Here is a 14,722-nt window from a genome sequence, read left to right on the forward strand (position 1 = left end):
ACAGTCTGCCGCAACTCGAACTCAAACCCCGCTTTGTTCTTTAATTATAGGCCTTTTATAGCCGTTCATGACACGCACACACACACATAAAGCATTTTGCCTCACCATGAGAATGCAAGTTTACCTAACCTAACCTTAAAGTATCTGATATAGGATAGAAAAACGAAGCAACCAGAGATTTAATGATGAAGACTCTGGGTTCTGTAGTTCACGTTTTACAGTCCTGAATGACTCTTTGCATATGATTTATTGAAGAGGACTTTAGAATGCACTTTACATTTAGACTGTTGCTGTTTCATTTTTTACATTGTCGCGGTGTTATGTCATGAATAAGGTTCACCTGCTGGGGGTTTGATGGATCAGCTGGACAATTCAGTCAAAGACAGACTTCATTCATCATATGCAAGAATCCTAGTTGGATTTTTGTTGTCACTCATATTTTTGAACCAAATATTGAAAACAATTCTGACAGACTGGATACCTGGTCAGGGTGTACATTACCTTGTACTCAAGTATCCCAGGACAGAGCCCTGCCCCACCATGAGCCTGGGTGGATACGTGGTTATTAATATAAAAGGACCAATACTGAATATGAATATTTCATGAAAATTGAATTATAATACAAATTAGTAATAAGGGTTTCTCTGCGCCCTTATCTACTCCATACTCAGCTGCGGGCAGAGAGGGTGACAGGCGAGGATGGCACTGAAGAGAAGATGCTCGGTTTCTGGAGTCTCCTGGTCCTGTCAGTATTAGTAGGATGCATCTGCTGTGTCTTCTCGTGGATGCTCACCTACCTTGACTCGTTCCAGCCTGGTATGGATTTCCCAACACTGTGGACAGTGGCCCACGTCAGAGACGTTTAATATTGATTACATATGTCTGAATTGCTAACCCTAGCTCAACAGACCACAATGCCCTGGACTGTCAGTATAGTTACATGCTGTGAACATAAGTACCTTTGATCACAGTTTGTGTTGTAAAAGAGAAGGAATATTGGAAAGAAAGGTCAACATTGTGATATTATTTCTTCCAAACTGACCAGAAACATGCTTGTCAGACTCTCACAGCAAAGGATCAGACTCACTGTGCATGACGGCTCAGGCCAATGATGTCTGTTAAGATTGTCAGTTGTTTAGTGCTTCTGTACAGTTAGGGTCACGTCTCTATTTCAGAATAATTAATATGCGGAAAACACTAAAAGTTGATTGTCTTCCAATATTCTAGCATAATTAAAAAACTTTGACTTTGTAAGTACATATTATTAGTCCTAATGCCAGTATGAGTCTTCATAACTCCTGCTTTGAAATACTGAACTTTGAAATTTACCTGATGAAAGATAGTTTACAGTGGCACTCTGTCAGGATCATTCTGACTATAAGATCACTGTATTAATCTGAATCCTTCTGAAATGTGCTGTGAATGAATGCTGATGCAACTCACTGTGGGAAAGCTGCTAATAAAATGAATCTGTGACACATGCAACACGTTCACAGAGGAAGAGGACTCAAAGGGAGGACACGCAGAGGCTGTGTTGAAGTCAGAAATCCAAATCTTTATTAAAAAAAACAGGCGGCGGTTACAAACAGGAAGACAAGCAGTCCATCAAACAGTCTACAGGGTCAAACATTCAGAGAATTTAAACAGCAGTAAAAAATAACTGGACACTGAAAAACTTAAAGCAATGTGTGACGCAATAGAAGGAAGCAGTGTGTTACTGTGTTGTGTTGTTTGTTACGTTGTGATGTGTCATATCGTGTCGTGTTGTGTTATATGTAGTGCCGACGTAGGACAGTTTTTCCAATTTCATTGTACTACTGTACTATGTATGACTGTGCAATGACAATAAAGAGTTATCTTATCTTATCTTATATTCACTGAATTATCATCAATTACAAAAGAGAAAAATGACGATTTCTAAGGATTATTTTCTTAAATGCAATTAGAGTGTGGCTGGTAAAGATGGAAACATACAGAATGTAAACTGTGTGAGTTTGGTGAACTTTGTTAGTAACAAATGAGGTAAAAAAAACAACCCCAAAACATACAAAACACAGAAAGAGGCTCTCAGTATTCATTAATAATTAGAAAGAAAAATTCTGGTCGTGGATTTTTGCAGTCTTAGTTCCGCTCGCTGTCATCATTATAATCATCATGATAAATGGCGAGGTCCTGAGGTGGGTGGGGCTGTCTCTGTGATGTCACCATGAAGGAACAGCATCTGGCACGTGTTGGTGAAACATCCCAGTACACTGGTGTAGTTTCCTCTCCAGCTGTTTGACATGTGACACTTGAATAGTGTTAGGTCAGGTGACCACATGGTTTCTAAAGTAACTGACAGGAAGTAACCAGGCCGTCAGAAATGGATGGCATGTGTGTAGAGTTACTGGAGTTGGGTAACTCTACTTACCAAAAGCAGAAGCACACAGATGAAGGATCAGATGCTGAATGTTGCAGGAACATGCTCATGTGTGGTGGTCATTCAGTGCTGCTCCGGCAGGTTAGACAGTCCAAGACTGATATGCTGCCCATCTGAGAGTTTGAAAACACACATGGAAAGATTTATTTTGTGTTACAGTCAAAGTTGGATGTTCATTTTTGTCCTTTAAAAATGTTTGTGTATTTGAAAGCACTAACATTTAAGGATGACTTGGATTGTCTCCTTTAAAGGGGAGACAAGTGTATCCACTGATCTACGTCACTTTACCTGGATGATGACTCTTCTCCCCCTCACTCAGAAACACTCCTAATATAACCAAGCAAATAAATAATATTGAAGATTTACTTACATCATTACAAAAACATCAAAAACATCTCCCTTTGATTCTATTTCTCCATTCCTGCTGAACATCAGGCAACAAATATCTCAATAAATCACAGTAAAATGTAAAGCACATGTTTTCTCTGCTTTGTCTAACCTCTGCAGAGCCTCTGTCAAGAAAAACATAACTGTAAGCATAAAACAAATATACATTCATAACACGTCACTGGACAAACCTCGGTCAGTTGATTTCCTCTGTGCAGTGCAGATGAGCATCAGTCAGCAAGTGACTCTGCTGGTTCTTCTGAGGAAACACCACCGTCTCTCCACACCGTCACCATCTGTGAGCACAAACTGCTGCTCTGCCAGCATGTAGGAATCACATATCACACACACAGGGGTGAAGAAACATCAGAGCTCAACTTTGGATACTTTAGATCTAAACAGATCAAAGTAGCTCTTAGTTTCAACAATCAGTGAGCAGACAAACAATGATCCCACCCACTCCATGACATGTTGGTCAGTCACAGGAGCTCGTTCAGTGAGAGACTGAGATTACCGAAAAGCACCACTGAACGACACAGGAAATCATTCCTGCCTGTGGCCATCTCCCTGTACAACGCATCCACTTAACACACTGTTTGCTGCTACAACTACACATGTTTCTTTTCCAAATATTTATTTATAAGTGACTTATGTATGTATGTATGTATATATGTATATATATGTATATATTGTACTATTCTTAGTTAGCGTATTGTCTGTCTTGTCTTAATGTTGGTTTAAAATGGAGCACTGTAACAAAAAATAATTTCCCCCAGGGATCAATAAAGTATTCTGATTCTGATTCTGATACCAAACTGATTCTGTATGAATACAATATGGTATTTTCAATACAGGTATCAAATTAATTTATTAAAACTAATACAGATATATGTATATTTTTTTTGATAAATTAGTTTGCTAAATTATAAGAATATATATATTTTTTCATTTAACAATTGCAACTAAAAGAAATTAAATATTGAACAAAAATATATTGTCACATTCTTTGCATGCTCAGCACGATGACAGACTTGAAGTTGCTACAGATTTTAAGAAGTGATAATTATAGGGAAGAAACTTCTCTTTTTCATCCGTTTAATCAAACATTTGATGCCTCAGCTGTCTCAGTCCTATAGCGTTCTGCAACTACAACTAACCTGAAGCTTGGATTTGGCTGCAGGTGCCCCTGTACATCCTTCTCAGCAGCACACATGTGGGTACCATTTAATCCCACTTCTTCCTGAGCTTTGCTTCATCACAAGACCAAAGGTGGCATCCCGTGTCACAGTCTTATCATCATCCAGAAGAAACATTTGAAGAAACATTTACGCGCCTCCTGGTTTTGTTTTCTGATCCTGCGAAAAGACTGAGGACAACAAAGCCCAGAGAACACAAGATACACAACATCCAACATTCAGACTCAACAGCCTCCATAAATGAAGAGCACCAGGTTGGTTCAGTTATAGTAGATATAAGCATACTTCACATTACTGGGTATGAATAATAATGAGGAGGCAAACTTTGACGATGCAGAGCATGATGTCCCATCATCAGACTGTAAACAAACATCCACCAGGCTTCTTTGTTGCCAAAATTGATGATTCTCCTATCAGGGATCAGTAGCGTGTATTAACCTGTGGTACAAGCAGCAGTCACTGAAATATTACTGTTTCAGATAAGAAATCTAGGACATAAAAGCCAGAGTGGGAGGGATCTCTGCAAACTGACTTAGGTCTGCAAGTGTGAAGCTCAACAAAAATCTGACTCTCCAGTCACAGACAAACAAAAACTCCAGCTGGGAGATAGAAAATGCTGTCTGGGTCCTGCTGGATGTTGCTGGTCAGAGTCCACACATTAGCAGAGTGCTTCTTGGTCCCACTGACCCATGTGGACAGCGACTGTGGAGAACTGTTCTGGAAAACAGAGAAGAGAATTAAAATAACAAAAAGTAGCAGCAGTTCAGATCTGATTTAATTTAATTTCCTTCACACAGCACATTCGTCCAGGCTGACAGGTAAACAGAATTAATCTCAGGTAACATGACTCATAGTAGAGATTCAGTAAGAAAGATTGCAGGCTCTAATATTATTACCACACAATCCAAGGACACACCAACAGCTCCGATTTGTAGAACTATTTAAACAAATGTCTTCTGAATATTCAATTCAGGTTCGCAGTGGGAGGGTGGGAGGTGTCGTGGAATTTTTTAAATAAAGTCTGCAACACAGAAAGAGCTGTGATCAAGCTATTTATTACTGCGCCAACACACATCAAACATCACAGTTCAGTCATGTCAGCGCTGCCACAGAAGTGGTGCTCCTACTCCTTTATGCATTCCAAGGAAGAGGGAGGAAGTTACAAACGGATCCTACCACACTTCAACGGATCAATGGTTATGCTGTTTTGTGGCCTTATCAGCACCCGTAAAGGGAGTTGTTTTCTCAAACTGCTGACGCTGAAGTAAGTTCATCTAGTTTTAGAAACTTTCACTGAACAGTAACAGTGTTACAACTAAGCATATGCATAAGCACTTAAATACTTTAAATGAGAATAACAGAAATTTTCTATTACAGAGGCTAGAGCCTGTCCCAGTAGTCATAGGTAGAGCACACCTGGACAGGTCACCAGTCTGTCAGAGGACTAACACAAAGACAGACACCAGAGTAACAAATCTATTTAAAATTAATGTAAGTTTGCTGCAGCTGTATGTATGAACATGTGTTTCTGTGCTCACAGTCCACCTCTCAGGAACCTGTAGTTCACTTTAAGTCTACTTTAAACAAACCTCACAAAAGGCTGATGTGGCTGGATCAGTAGTCTGATTTGAGTACGATACCTTTGGCCAGGGATTACTCTGGTGCATCGCTTCACTGCAGTGTTACGTATTTTCCCCACACCTGAATAAAAAAAATACTGATATATACAAATAACAGCTTCAGCTGATGCAGCCTGACTCAATCCTAAATGTTCAGCACACAGAGACACAGAGGTGCCGTTTAAAGTTTAGTGTTAACCTGAGTCACTGATCATTTGCAGTATTACAGAGTCTGGCAGTCTTTGCATGATGTCCACGTCACTGTAAGTTTCTAGCCGACTCTCAGGTGTGACAGGTGTGCCAGCAGGAAACAGTAATAATAACCTGCATCCTGAGGTTTGTCATGCAGGACTAAAGAAGCCAGGCTTTGTTCACACAGCTAGGATTGTATTTTACACTGACCCTGGGTCAGTATAAGTATCATACAGTTTAAACGAAGCACTGAAACTTGCACATATTTATTATAGATGCACTGAAGCTAATCGAGATATTTGCTGTCAATCTGTGGCTGCGATTATTATTATATATTATTATTATATTACTGGAAACTTTATTAACTAGTAACTTCATCAGTCATGACAGAAGCTAATATTTCTGTGCTAACATCGTTTAAACAGTAACAGCTTTCCTCCAATATAAGCTAACGTTTACACCGTAACTTTAAGCTAGCACCATAAAGACGGTAAAACACGTAATAATATCTACAAATGCATCTTAAAGCTGTTATATTAGCACTCGGTGTATTACTAACATAACCACATTAACATTACTGACACTCGCTGACTTTTAATAGTCATTCTATAAATGCTGTCTGTTTAAATGGTCTTACCTGTACACACTGCATATCCACCGGATTCCAGCCAGAGTGGATTCTGGAGTCTTCCCACGCTCCTGTTAGTGATCCTCCATCTGGATGGATGAGAACAACCTTCTGAACAATCTAGCAGGAAATGGCCCATATCTATGGGACTGATTTGTGCTAATAACGCCCATTGTATGGACTGATAACAGCCGAAGCGGGTGAATAAAGTCACCCAGTAGCTAGCTGTGCCATTACCCAGCATACATCACTCCCTCCATAAATGCAATAAACGATACAAAAGTAATAGCCTATAATTAATTCCTCTGCTGTATCTGCTGTTTTTCAGGTAGTTGTTTACATTATATAATTTATTGTATTCTGTATACCTCACTACAATGTGATTTGGAAAATGTCTAAATATACCGACAACAGGCACTTCCGCAGCAATCTCTTCAATCGGAGGACCCTTCACGCACAGGCCCCGACGCGAGGGGCCTGTGCGTCCATAAGTGAAGCAGAGGGATAGTGATGGGCAGATGAAGCCTCATGAAGCACTGAAGCTTTTCATCCAATTGGTTCACCTCAACGCGAAGCTTCTTGAAGCTTCATTTGCTCTAGCAGGACACCTACTGGACGTAAAAATATTAGTTGGCATGAATTTGAAGAATGTGGCATTTTGCACACAGCCTGTAAATGTCAACAACAAAAGGAGTGTGTAAAACATCTATATTGTAGTGATGGCAGCATACTGTGTATATTTATGCTGGCAGTATGGAAAATGATTATTTGTGGCAAAGTTCGAACCGCTTCCTGAACCAGTCACGTGGTACAGCCGGGCAGCGAGGCTTCGGACGTCATCATTTTCAGCTCCTCCCATAAATGAAGCAAGCCCCGATACGCATGGCGGCGGGGGGCGTGGCCCGCCTCCTGTGACATCAAGGTCCAAAGCCCTATTTGGCTTACAGGATGATGACATCACATATATTTAGAATCTTACAACAAATTTGGTCCTATGATGCTTTAATCCGTTGATCCGCAAAAGTCTATAAATAGGGGTGAAGAGCAATGACTTTTAGTTAATTAATTGCAGCATTTATGTTAGCAGAATTGAAACGTTCACCAAAGAGGTATTTTGAAACACCTGGATCCTTTTTGGAGTAGCTGTTTACAGATTCCAACATGTCTCAGAGGAAACAACCCTACAGATTTCTAAGGTAAGTTTTCTTTCTTTTTTTCTGTTTTTAGGTTGTTCACTGACAGAATAAGAATCACACAAGCTCACCTCTAGACAGCTGCCCTGCATGGTTTGAAGCAAAGTTTTCTTCTATTTGATCTCAAAAAGCTCCTAAAACAGTCAGTGATCACCGTTGACCTCCCTCGGCTTTTATTACCGCTAATCATTTATTTAAGCTCAGTTTTTAAAACCTTAGGATGTAACTACAACCCAGCCCATGCAGCAGTATATGAATGACTAACCTCGTATTGTGGATGGATTATCTCAGTTGTTCTCCTGGCTGAAGTTTGGTCCTTTTACAGCATCCTGCCATGCGATTACATTTGTTCCTGACCACCGAGAACGCTCACATTAACTTTTATCGAGTGGAAAAAAAGTTAGCTTGTTTATATTATGCTAACATAGCTGTGTCGCTAGCGGTCACGTAGCACATCATTATATACCAGCTAGCCCAACTTCAGTCACCCTACAAACGTCACTGCTGTTTAGTTTTCTGTCTTCATTTATGCTGGAAGTGATAGCAGAGTTGTACGTTTTAATTTGTTTCCAAAACCCCGCAGTCAGGACATGCTATATTGTATTTAGATAGAAGCTAGCGAGCTAACTCCCTGCTAACTTCTAACTCCGTTAAATGTCATAAATTCCGTTTTCATGGATGCCTGGATGTTAAACTCAATTGTTACACCTGGTAGAGCAGAACGCTGATCATTTTATTAAAGATGAAAGACTTTAGACAGTTTTTCAACTCTCAGTAATGCCACAGTGATCGTTTGATATATGGACCTGCAGCGGAGTTTAGACCCAGACACGGCTAGTGACGTCAGACTGAACAACCGGATAGTGATATGAATTAATTTAGAACTCACTGGAGAGAAAATGACACGAGCAAATCAACAAAAAGCTGGGGATTGCACATGACTGGCGTCTTTGTTTGGTGATATCAGATACACGTTGCCTCCAGGATGGAAAACGATGAAAAGATAGCCCATTATCCAGGTTCTTGCCTTCACGATCATGAGATCTAACGTTGCAACCAACTACAAAACAAGTATGAACCATAGCTGAAGCTGTATCCTTTGTCTGGCCTACTGTCATGGCGGCGGGGGGCGTGGCCCGCCTCCTGTGACATCAAGGTCCAAAGCCCTATTCGGCTTACAGGATGATGACGTCACATATATTTAGAATCTTACAACAAATTTGGTCCTATGATGCTATGACATGGTTATATATTTACATGTAGATAATGTCCTCAAGTTCTGTATAACCACTTTGTCCTCTCTCTGTGTTTGTTTCTCGTTCGTTGTTGTGTGTGTTTGTGTGCATTTGTCTCTTTCAAACAGGTGCCGGTCCTCACCTCTGCAGTGCTGCCGTCTCCTGTAGCGCTGCATGGTTCTAAGCTAAGTTTCCTTTCCTTTTTCTGTTCTCTCAGATTTGTCCTCAGGTTTGAAGTGTCTGCGTTGTGCAGCTGGTCTGGTCTGTCTCTAGACAGTTCAGGCTTCACCCACTAGTTAAATGGTGGAGGCTCACAGCGACATACTCAACACACAAGTTTCTGAACTCTGCATGAGGGTTTCTCCGACGAAGTGAGGGCCGTGAGGCACAGCTCCCCGTCCCCCGGTGACCCTGCTAGGTCCACCTTCTTAGGGAAACCCTCTGCAGAGGAGCTGACAGAGCCAGGAACTTGTGAGTTGCGTGTGTCCACTCAGGCATCATTCATGCTTGTTCTGTAGGCAGTTCCTGTCAGAAGGAGGAGGCGCAGCAGGAGCGTCGGGGGGCGGAAGACGGTGCCTCAGTGCCTCTCTCCTTCTGACATTGTTAAAGAAAACACAACAAATTTATAATTATGTAGATAATTACATGTAGATAATGTCCTCAAGTTCTGTATAACCACTTTGTCCTCTCTCTGTGTTTGTTTCTCGTTCGTTGTTGTGTGTGTTTGTGTGCATTTGTCTCTTTCAAACAGGTGCCGGTCCTCACCTCTGCAGTGCTGCCGTCTCCTGTAGCGCTGCATGGTTCTAAGCTAAGTTTCCTTTCCTTTTTCTGTTCTCTCAGATTTGTCCTCAGGTTTGAAGTGTCTGTGTTGTGCAGCTGGTCTGGTCTGTCTCTAGACGGTTCAGGCTTCACCCACTAGTTAAATGGTGGAGGCTCACAGCGACATACTCAACACACAAGTTTCTGAACTCTGCATGAGGGTTTCTCCGGCGAAGTGAGGGCCGTGAGGCACAGCTCCCTGTCCCCCGGTGACCCTGCTAGGTCCACCTTCTTAGGGAAACCCTCTGCAGAGGAGCTGACAGAGCCAGGAACTTGTGAGTTGCGTGTGTCCACTCAGGCATCATTCATGCTTGTTCTGTAGGCAGTTCCTGTCAGAAGGAGGAGGCGCAGCAGGAGTGTCGGGGGGCGGAAGACGGTGCCTCAGTGCCTCTCTCCTTCTGACATTGTTAAAGAAAACACAACAAATTTATAATTATGTAGATAATTACATGTAGATAATGTCCTCAAGTTCTGTATAACCACTTTGTCCTCTCTCTGTGTTTGTTTCTCGTTCGTTGTTGTGTGTGTTTGTGTGCATTTGTCTCTTTCAAACAGGTGCCGGTCCTCACCTCTGCAGTGCTGCCGTCTCCTGTAGCGCTGCATGGTTCTAAGCTAAGTTTCCTTTCCTTTTTCTGTTCTCTCAGATTTGTCCTCAGGTTTGAAGTGTCTGTGTTGTGCAGCTGGTCTGGTCTGTCTCTAGACAGTTCAGGCTTCACCCACTAGTTAAATGGTGGAGGCTCACAGCGACATACTCAACACACAAGTTTCTGAACTCTGCATGAGGGTTTCTCCGACGAAGTGAGGGCCGTGAGGCACAGCTCCCCGTCCCCCGGTGACCCTGCTAGGTCCACCTTCTTAGGGAAACCCTCTGCAGAGGAGCTGACAGAGCTAGGAACTTGTGAGTTGCGTGTGTCCACTCAGGCATCATTCATGCTTGTTCTGTAGGCAGTTCCTGTCAGAAGGAGGAGGCGCAGCAGGAGCGTCGGGGGGCGGAAGACGGTGCCTCAGTGCCTCTCTCCTTCTGACATTGTTAAAGAAAACACAACAAATTTATAATTATGTAGATAATTACATGTAGATAATGTCCTCAAGTTCTGTATAACCACTTTGTCCTCTCTCTGTGTTTGTTTCTCGTTCGTTGTTGTGTGTGTTTGCGTGCATTTGTCTCTTTCAAACAGGTGCCGGTCCTCACCTCTGCAGTGCTGCCGTCTCCTGTAGCGCTGCATGGTTCTAAGCTAAGTTTCCTTTCCTTTTTCTGTTCTCTCAGATTTGTCCTCAGGTTTGAAGTGTCTGTGTTGTGCAGCTGGTCTGGTCTGTCTCTAGACAGTTCAGGCTTCACCCACTAGTTAAATAGTGGAGGCTCACTGCGACATACTCAACACACAAGTTTCTGAACTCTGCATGAGGGTTTCTCCGGCGAAGTGAGGGCCGTGAGGCACAGCTCCCCGTCCCCCGGTGACCCTGCTAGGTCCACCTTCTTAGGGAAACCCTCTGCAGAGGAGCTGACAGAGCCAGGAACTTGTGAGTTGCGTGTGTCCACTCAGGCATCATTCATGCTTGTTCTGTAGACAGTTCCTGTCAGAAGGAGGAGGCGCAGCAGGAGCGTCGGGGGGCGGAAGACGGTGCCTCAGTGCCTCTCTCCTTCTGACATTGTTAAAGAAAACACAACAAATTTATAATTATGTAGATAATTACATGTAGATAATGTCCTCAAGTTCTGTATAACCACTTTGTCCTCTCTCTGTGTTTGTTTCTCGTTCGTTGTTGTGTGTGTTTGTGTGCATTTGTCTCTTTCAAACAGGTGCCGGTCCTCACCTCTGCAGTGCTGCCGTCTCCTGTAGCGCTGCATGGTTCTAAGCTAAGTTTCCTTTCCTTTTTCTGTTCTCTCAGATTTGTCCTCAGGTTTGAAGTGTCTGTGTTGTGCAGCTGGTCTGGTCTGTCTCTAGACAGTTCAGGCTTCACCCACTAGTTAAATGGTGGAGGCTCACAGCGACATACTCAACACACAAGTTTCTGAACTCTGCATGAGGGTTTCTCCGGCGAAGTGAGGGCCGTGAGGCACAGCTCCCCGTCCCCCGGTGACCCTGCTAGGTCCACCTTCTTAGGGAAACCCTCTGCAGAGGAGCTGACAGAGCCAGGAACTTGTGAGTTGTGTGTGTCCACTCAGGCATCATTCATGCTTGTTCTGTAGACAGTTCCTGTCAGAAGGAGGAGGCGCAGCAGGAGCGTCGGGGGGCGGAAGACGGTGCCTCAGTGCCTCTCTCCTTCTGACATTGTTAAAGAAAACACAACAAATTTATAATTATGTAGATAATTACATGTAGATAATGTCCTCAAGTTCTGTATAACCACTTTGTCCTCTCTCTGTGTTTCTTTCTCGTTCGTTGTTGTGTGTGTTTGCGTGCATTTGTCGCTTTCAAACAGGTGCCGGTCCTCACCTCTGCAGTGCTGCCGTCTCCTGTAGCGCTGCATGGTTCTAAGCTAAGTTTCCTTTCCTTTTTCTGTTCTCTCAGATTTGTCCTCAGGTTTGAAGTGTCTGTGTTGTGCAGCTGGTCTGGTCTGTCTCTAGACAGTTCAGGCTTCACCCACTAGTTAAATGGTGGAGGCTCACAGCGACATACTCAACACACAAGTTTCTGAACTCTGCATGAGGGTTTCTCCGACGAAGTGAGGGCCGTGAGGCACAGCTCCCCGTCCCCCGGTGACCCTGCTAGGTCCACCTTCTTAGGGAAACCCTCTGCAGAGGAGCTGACAGAGCCAGGAACTTGTGAGTTGCGTGTGTCCACTCAGGCATCATTCATGCTTGTTCTGTAGGCAGTTCCTGTCAGAAGGAGGAGGCGCAGCAGGAGCGTCGGGGGGCGGAAGACGGTGCCTCAGTGCCTCTCTCCTTCTGACATTGTTAAAGAAAACACAACAAATTTATAATTATGTAGATAATTACATGTAGATAATGTCCTCAAGTTCTGTATAACCACTTTGTCCTCTCTCTGTGTTTGTTTCTCGTTCGTTGTTGTGTGTGTTTGTGTGCATTTGTCTCTTTCAAACAGGTGCCGGTCCTGACCTCTGCAGTGCTGCCGTCTCCTGTAGCGCTGCATGGTTCTAAGCTAAGTTTCCTTTCCTTTTTCTGTTCTCTCAGATTTGTCCTCAGGTTTGAAGTGTCTGTGTTGTGCAGCTGGTCTGGTCTGTCTCTAGACAGTTCAGGCTTCACCCACTAGTTAAATGGTGGAGGCTCACAGCGACATACTCAACACACAAGTTTCTGAACTCTGCATGAGGGTTTCTCCGACGAAGTGAGGGCCGTGAGGCACAGCTCCCCGTCCCCCGGTGACCCTGCTAGGTCCACCTTCTTAGGGAAACCCTCTGCAGAGGAGCTGACAGAGCTAGGAACTTGTGAGTTGCGTGTGTCCACTCAGGCATCATTCATGCTTGTTCTGTAGGCAGTTCCTGTCAGAAGGAGGAGGCGCAGCAGGAGCGTCGGGGGGCGGAAGACGGTGCCTCAGTGCCTCTCTCCTTCTGACATTGTTAAAGAAAACACAACAAATTTATAATTATGTAGATAATTACATGTAGATAATGTCCTCAAGTTCTGTATAACCACTTTGTCCTCTCTCTGTGTTTGTTTCTTGTTCGTTGTTGTGTGTGTTTGCGTGCATTTGTCTCTTTCAAACAGGTGCCGGTCCTCACCTCTGCAGTGCTGCCGTCTCCTGTAGCGCTGCATGGTTCTAAGCTAAGTTTCCTTTCCTTTTTCTGTTCTCTCAGATTTGTCCTCAGGTTTGAAGTGTCTGTGTTGTGCAGCTGGTCTGGTCTGTCTCTAGACAGTTCAGGCTTCACCCACTAGTTAAATAGTGGAGGCTCACTGCGACATACTCAACACACAAGTTTCTGAACTCTGCATGAGGGTTTCTCCGGCGAAGTGAGGGCCGTGAGGCACAGCTCCCCGTCCCCCGGTGACCCTGCTAGGTCCACCTTCTTAGGGAAACCCTCTGCAGAGGAGCTGACAGAGCCAGGAACTTGTGAGTTGCGTGTGTCCACTCAGGCATCATTCATGCTTGTTCTGTAGACAGTTCCTGTCAGAAGGAGGAGGCGCAGCAGGAGCGTCGGGGGGCGGAAGACGGTGCCTCAGTGCCTCTCTCCTTCTGACATTGTTAAAGAAAACACAACAAATTTATAATTATGTAGATAATTACATGTAGATAATGTCCTCAAGTTCTGTATAACCACTTTGTCCTCTCTCTGTGTTTGTTTCTCGTTCGTTGTTGTGTGTGTTTGTGTGCATTTGTCTCTTTCAAACAGGTGCCGGTCCTCACCTCTGCAGTGCTGCCGTCTCCTGTAGCGCTGCATGGTTCTAAGCTAAGTTTCCTTTCCTTTTTCTGTTCTCTCAGATTTGTCCTCAGGTTTGAAGTGTCTGTGTTGTGCAGCTGGTCTGGTCTGTCTCTAGACAGTTCAGGCTTCACCCACTAGTTAAATGGTGGAGGCTCACAGCGACATACTCAACACACAAGTTTCTGAACTCTGCATGAGGGTTTCTCCGGCGAAGTGAGGGCCGTGAGGCACAGCTCCCCGTCCCCCGGTGACCCTGCTAGGTCCACCTTCTTAGGGAAACCCTCTGCAGAGGAGCTGACAGAGCCAGGAACTTGTGAGTTGTGTGTGTCCACTCAGGCATCATTCATGCTTGTTCTGTAGACAGTTCCTGTCAGAAGGAGGAGGCGCAGCAGGAGCGTCGGGGGGCGGAAGACGGTGCCTCAGTGCCTCTCTCCTTCTGACATTGTTAAAGAAAACACAACAAATTTATAATTATGTAGATAATTACATGTAGATAATGTCCTCAAGTTCTTTATAACCACTTTTTCCTCTCTCTGTGTTTGTTTCTCGTTCGTTGTTGTGTGTGTTTGTGTGCATTTGTCTCTTTCAAACAGGTGCCGGTCCTCACCTCTGCAGTGCTGCCGTCTCCTGTAGCGCTGCATGGTTCTAAGCTAAGTTTCCTTTCCTTTTTCTGTTCTCTCAGATTTGTCCTCAGGTTTGAAGTGTCTGTGT

The 14,722-nt window shown here is 43.8% G+C and overlaps 1 long non-coding RNA gene across 26 annotated transcripts; it reads right to left on the minus strand.

The window, feature by feature from the left end:
- Positions 1–1,534: 1,534 nt before the first annotated feature.
- LOC147300613 (uncharacterized) lies at positions 1,535–8,775 on the minus strand. Of its 26 annotated transcripts, none has more exons than XR_015127639.1 (8): positions 8,524–8,775; positions 6,847–7,986; positions 6,451–6,530; positions 3,964–5,703; positions 2,998–3,118; positions 2,708–2,746; positions 2,411–2,532; positions 1,535–2,334 (listed from the first exon to the last, which is right to left on the minus strand). It is a non-coding gene; the product is annotated as an uncharacterized LOC147300613 (long non-coding RNA). The 26 variants fall into 26 exon arrangements; XR_015127644.1 differs by lacking the exon at positions 8,524–8,775 and having other exon boundaries at positions 6,847–7,381; positions 7,900–8,516; XR_015127660.1 differs by lacking the exon at positions 8,524–8,775 and having other exon boundaries at positions 3,964–4,440; positions 4,535–5,703; positions 6,847–8,515.
- Between the last annotated feature and the right edge of the window lie 5,947 nt (positions 8,776–14,722).

Source organism: Aulonocara sp. 'chitande type north' Nkhata Bay, unplaced genomic scaffold, assembly GCF_057382095.1.
Source record: "Aulonocara sp. 'chitande type north' Nkhata Bay isolate Kocher_YH1m ecotype deep benthic unplaced genomic scaffold, A_spYH_male_GT1.1 unmapped_scaffold_23, whole genome shotgun sequence".
NCBI classification, from domain to species: domain Eukaryota; kingdom Metazoa; phylum Chordata; class Actinopteri; order Cichliformes; family Cichlidae; genus Aulonocara; species Aulonocara sp. 'chitande type north' Nkhata Bay.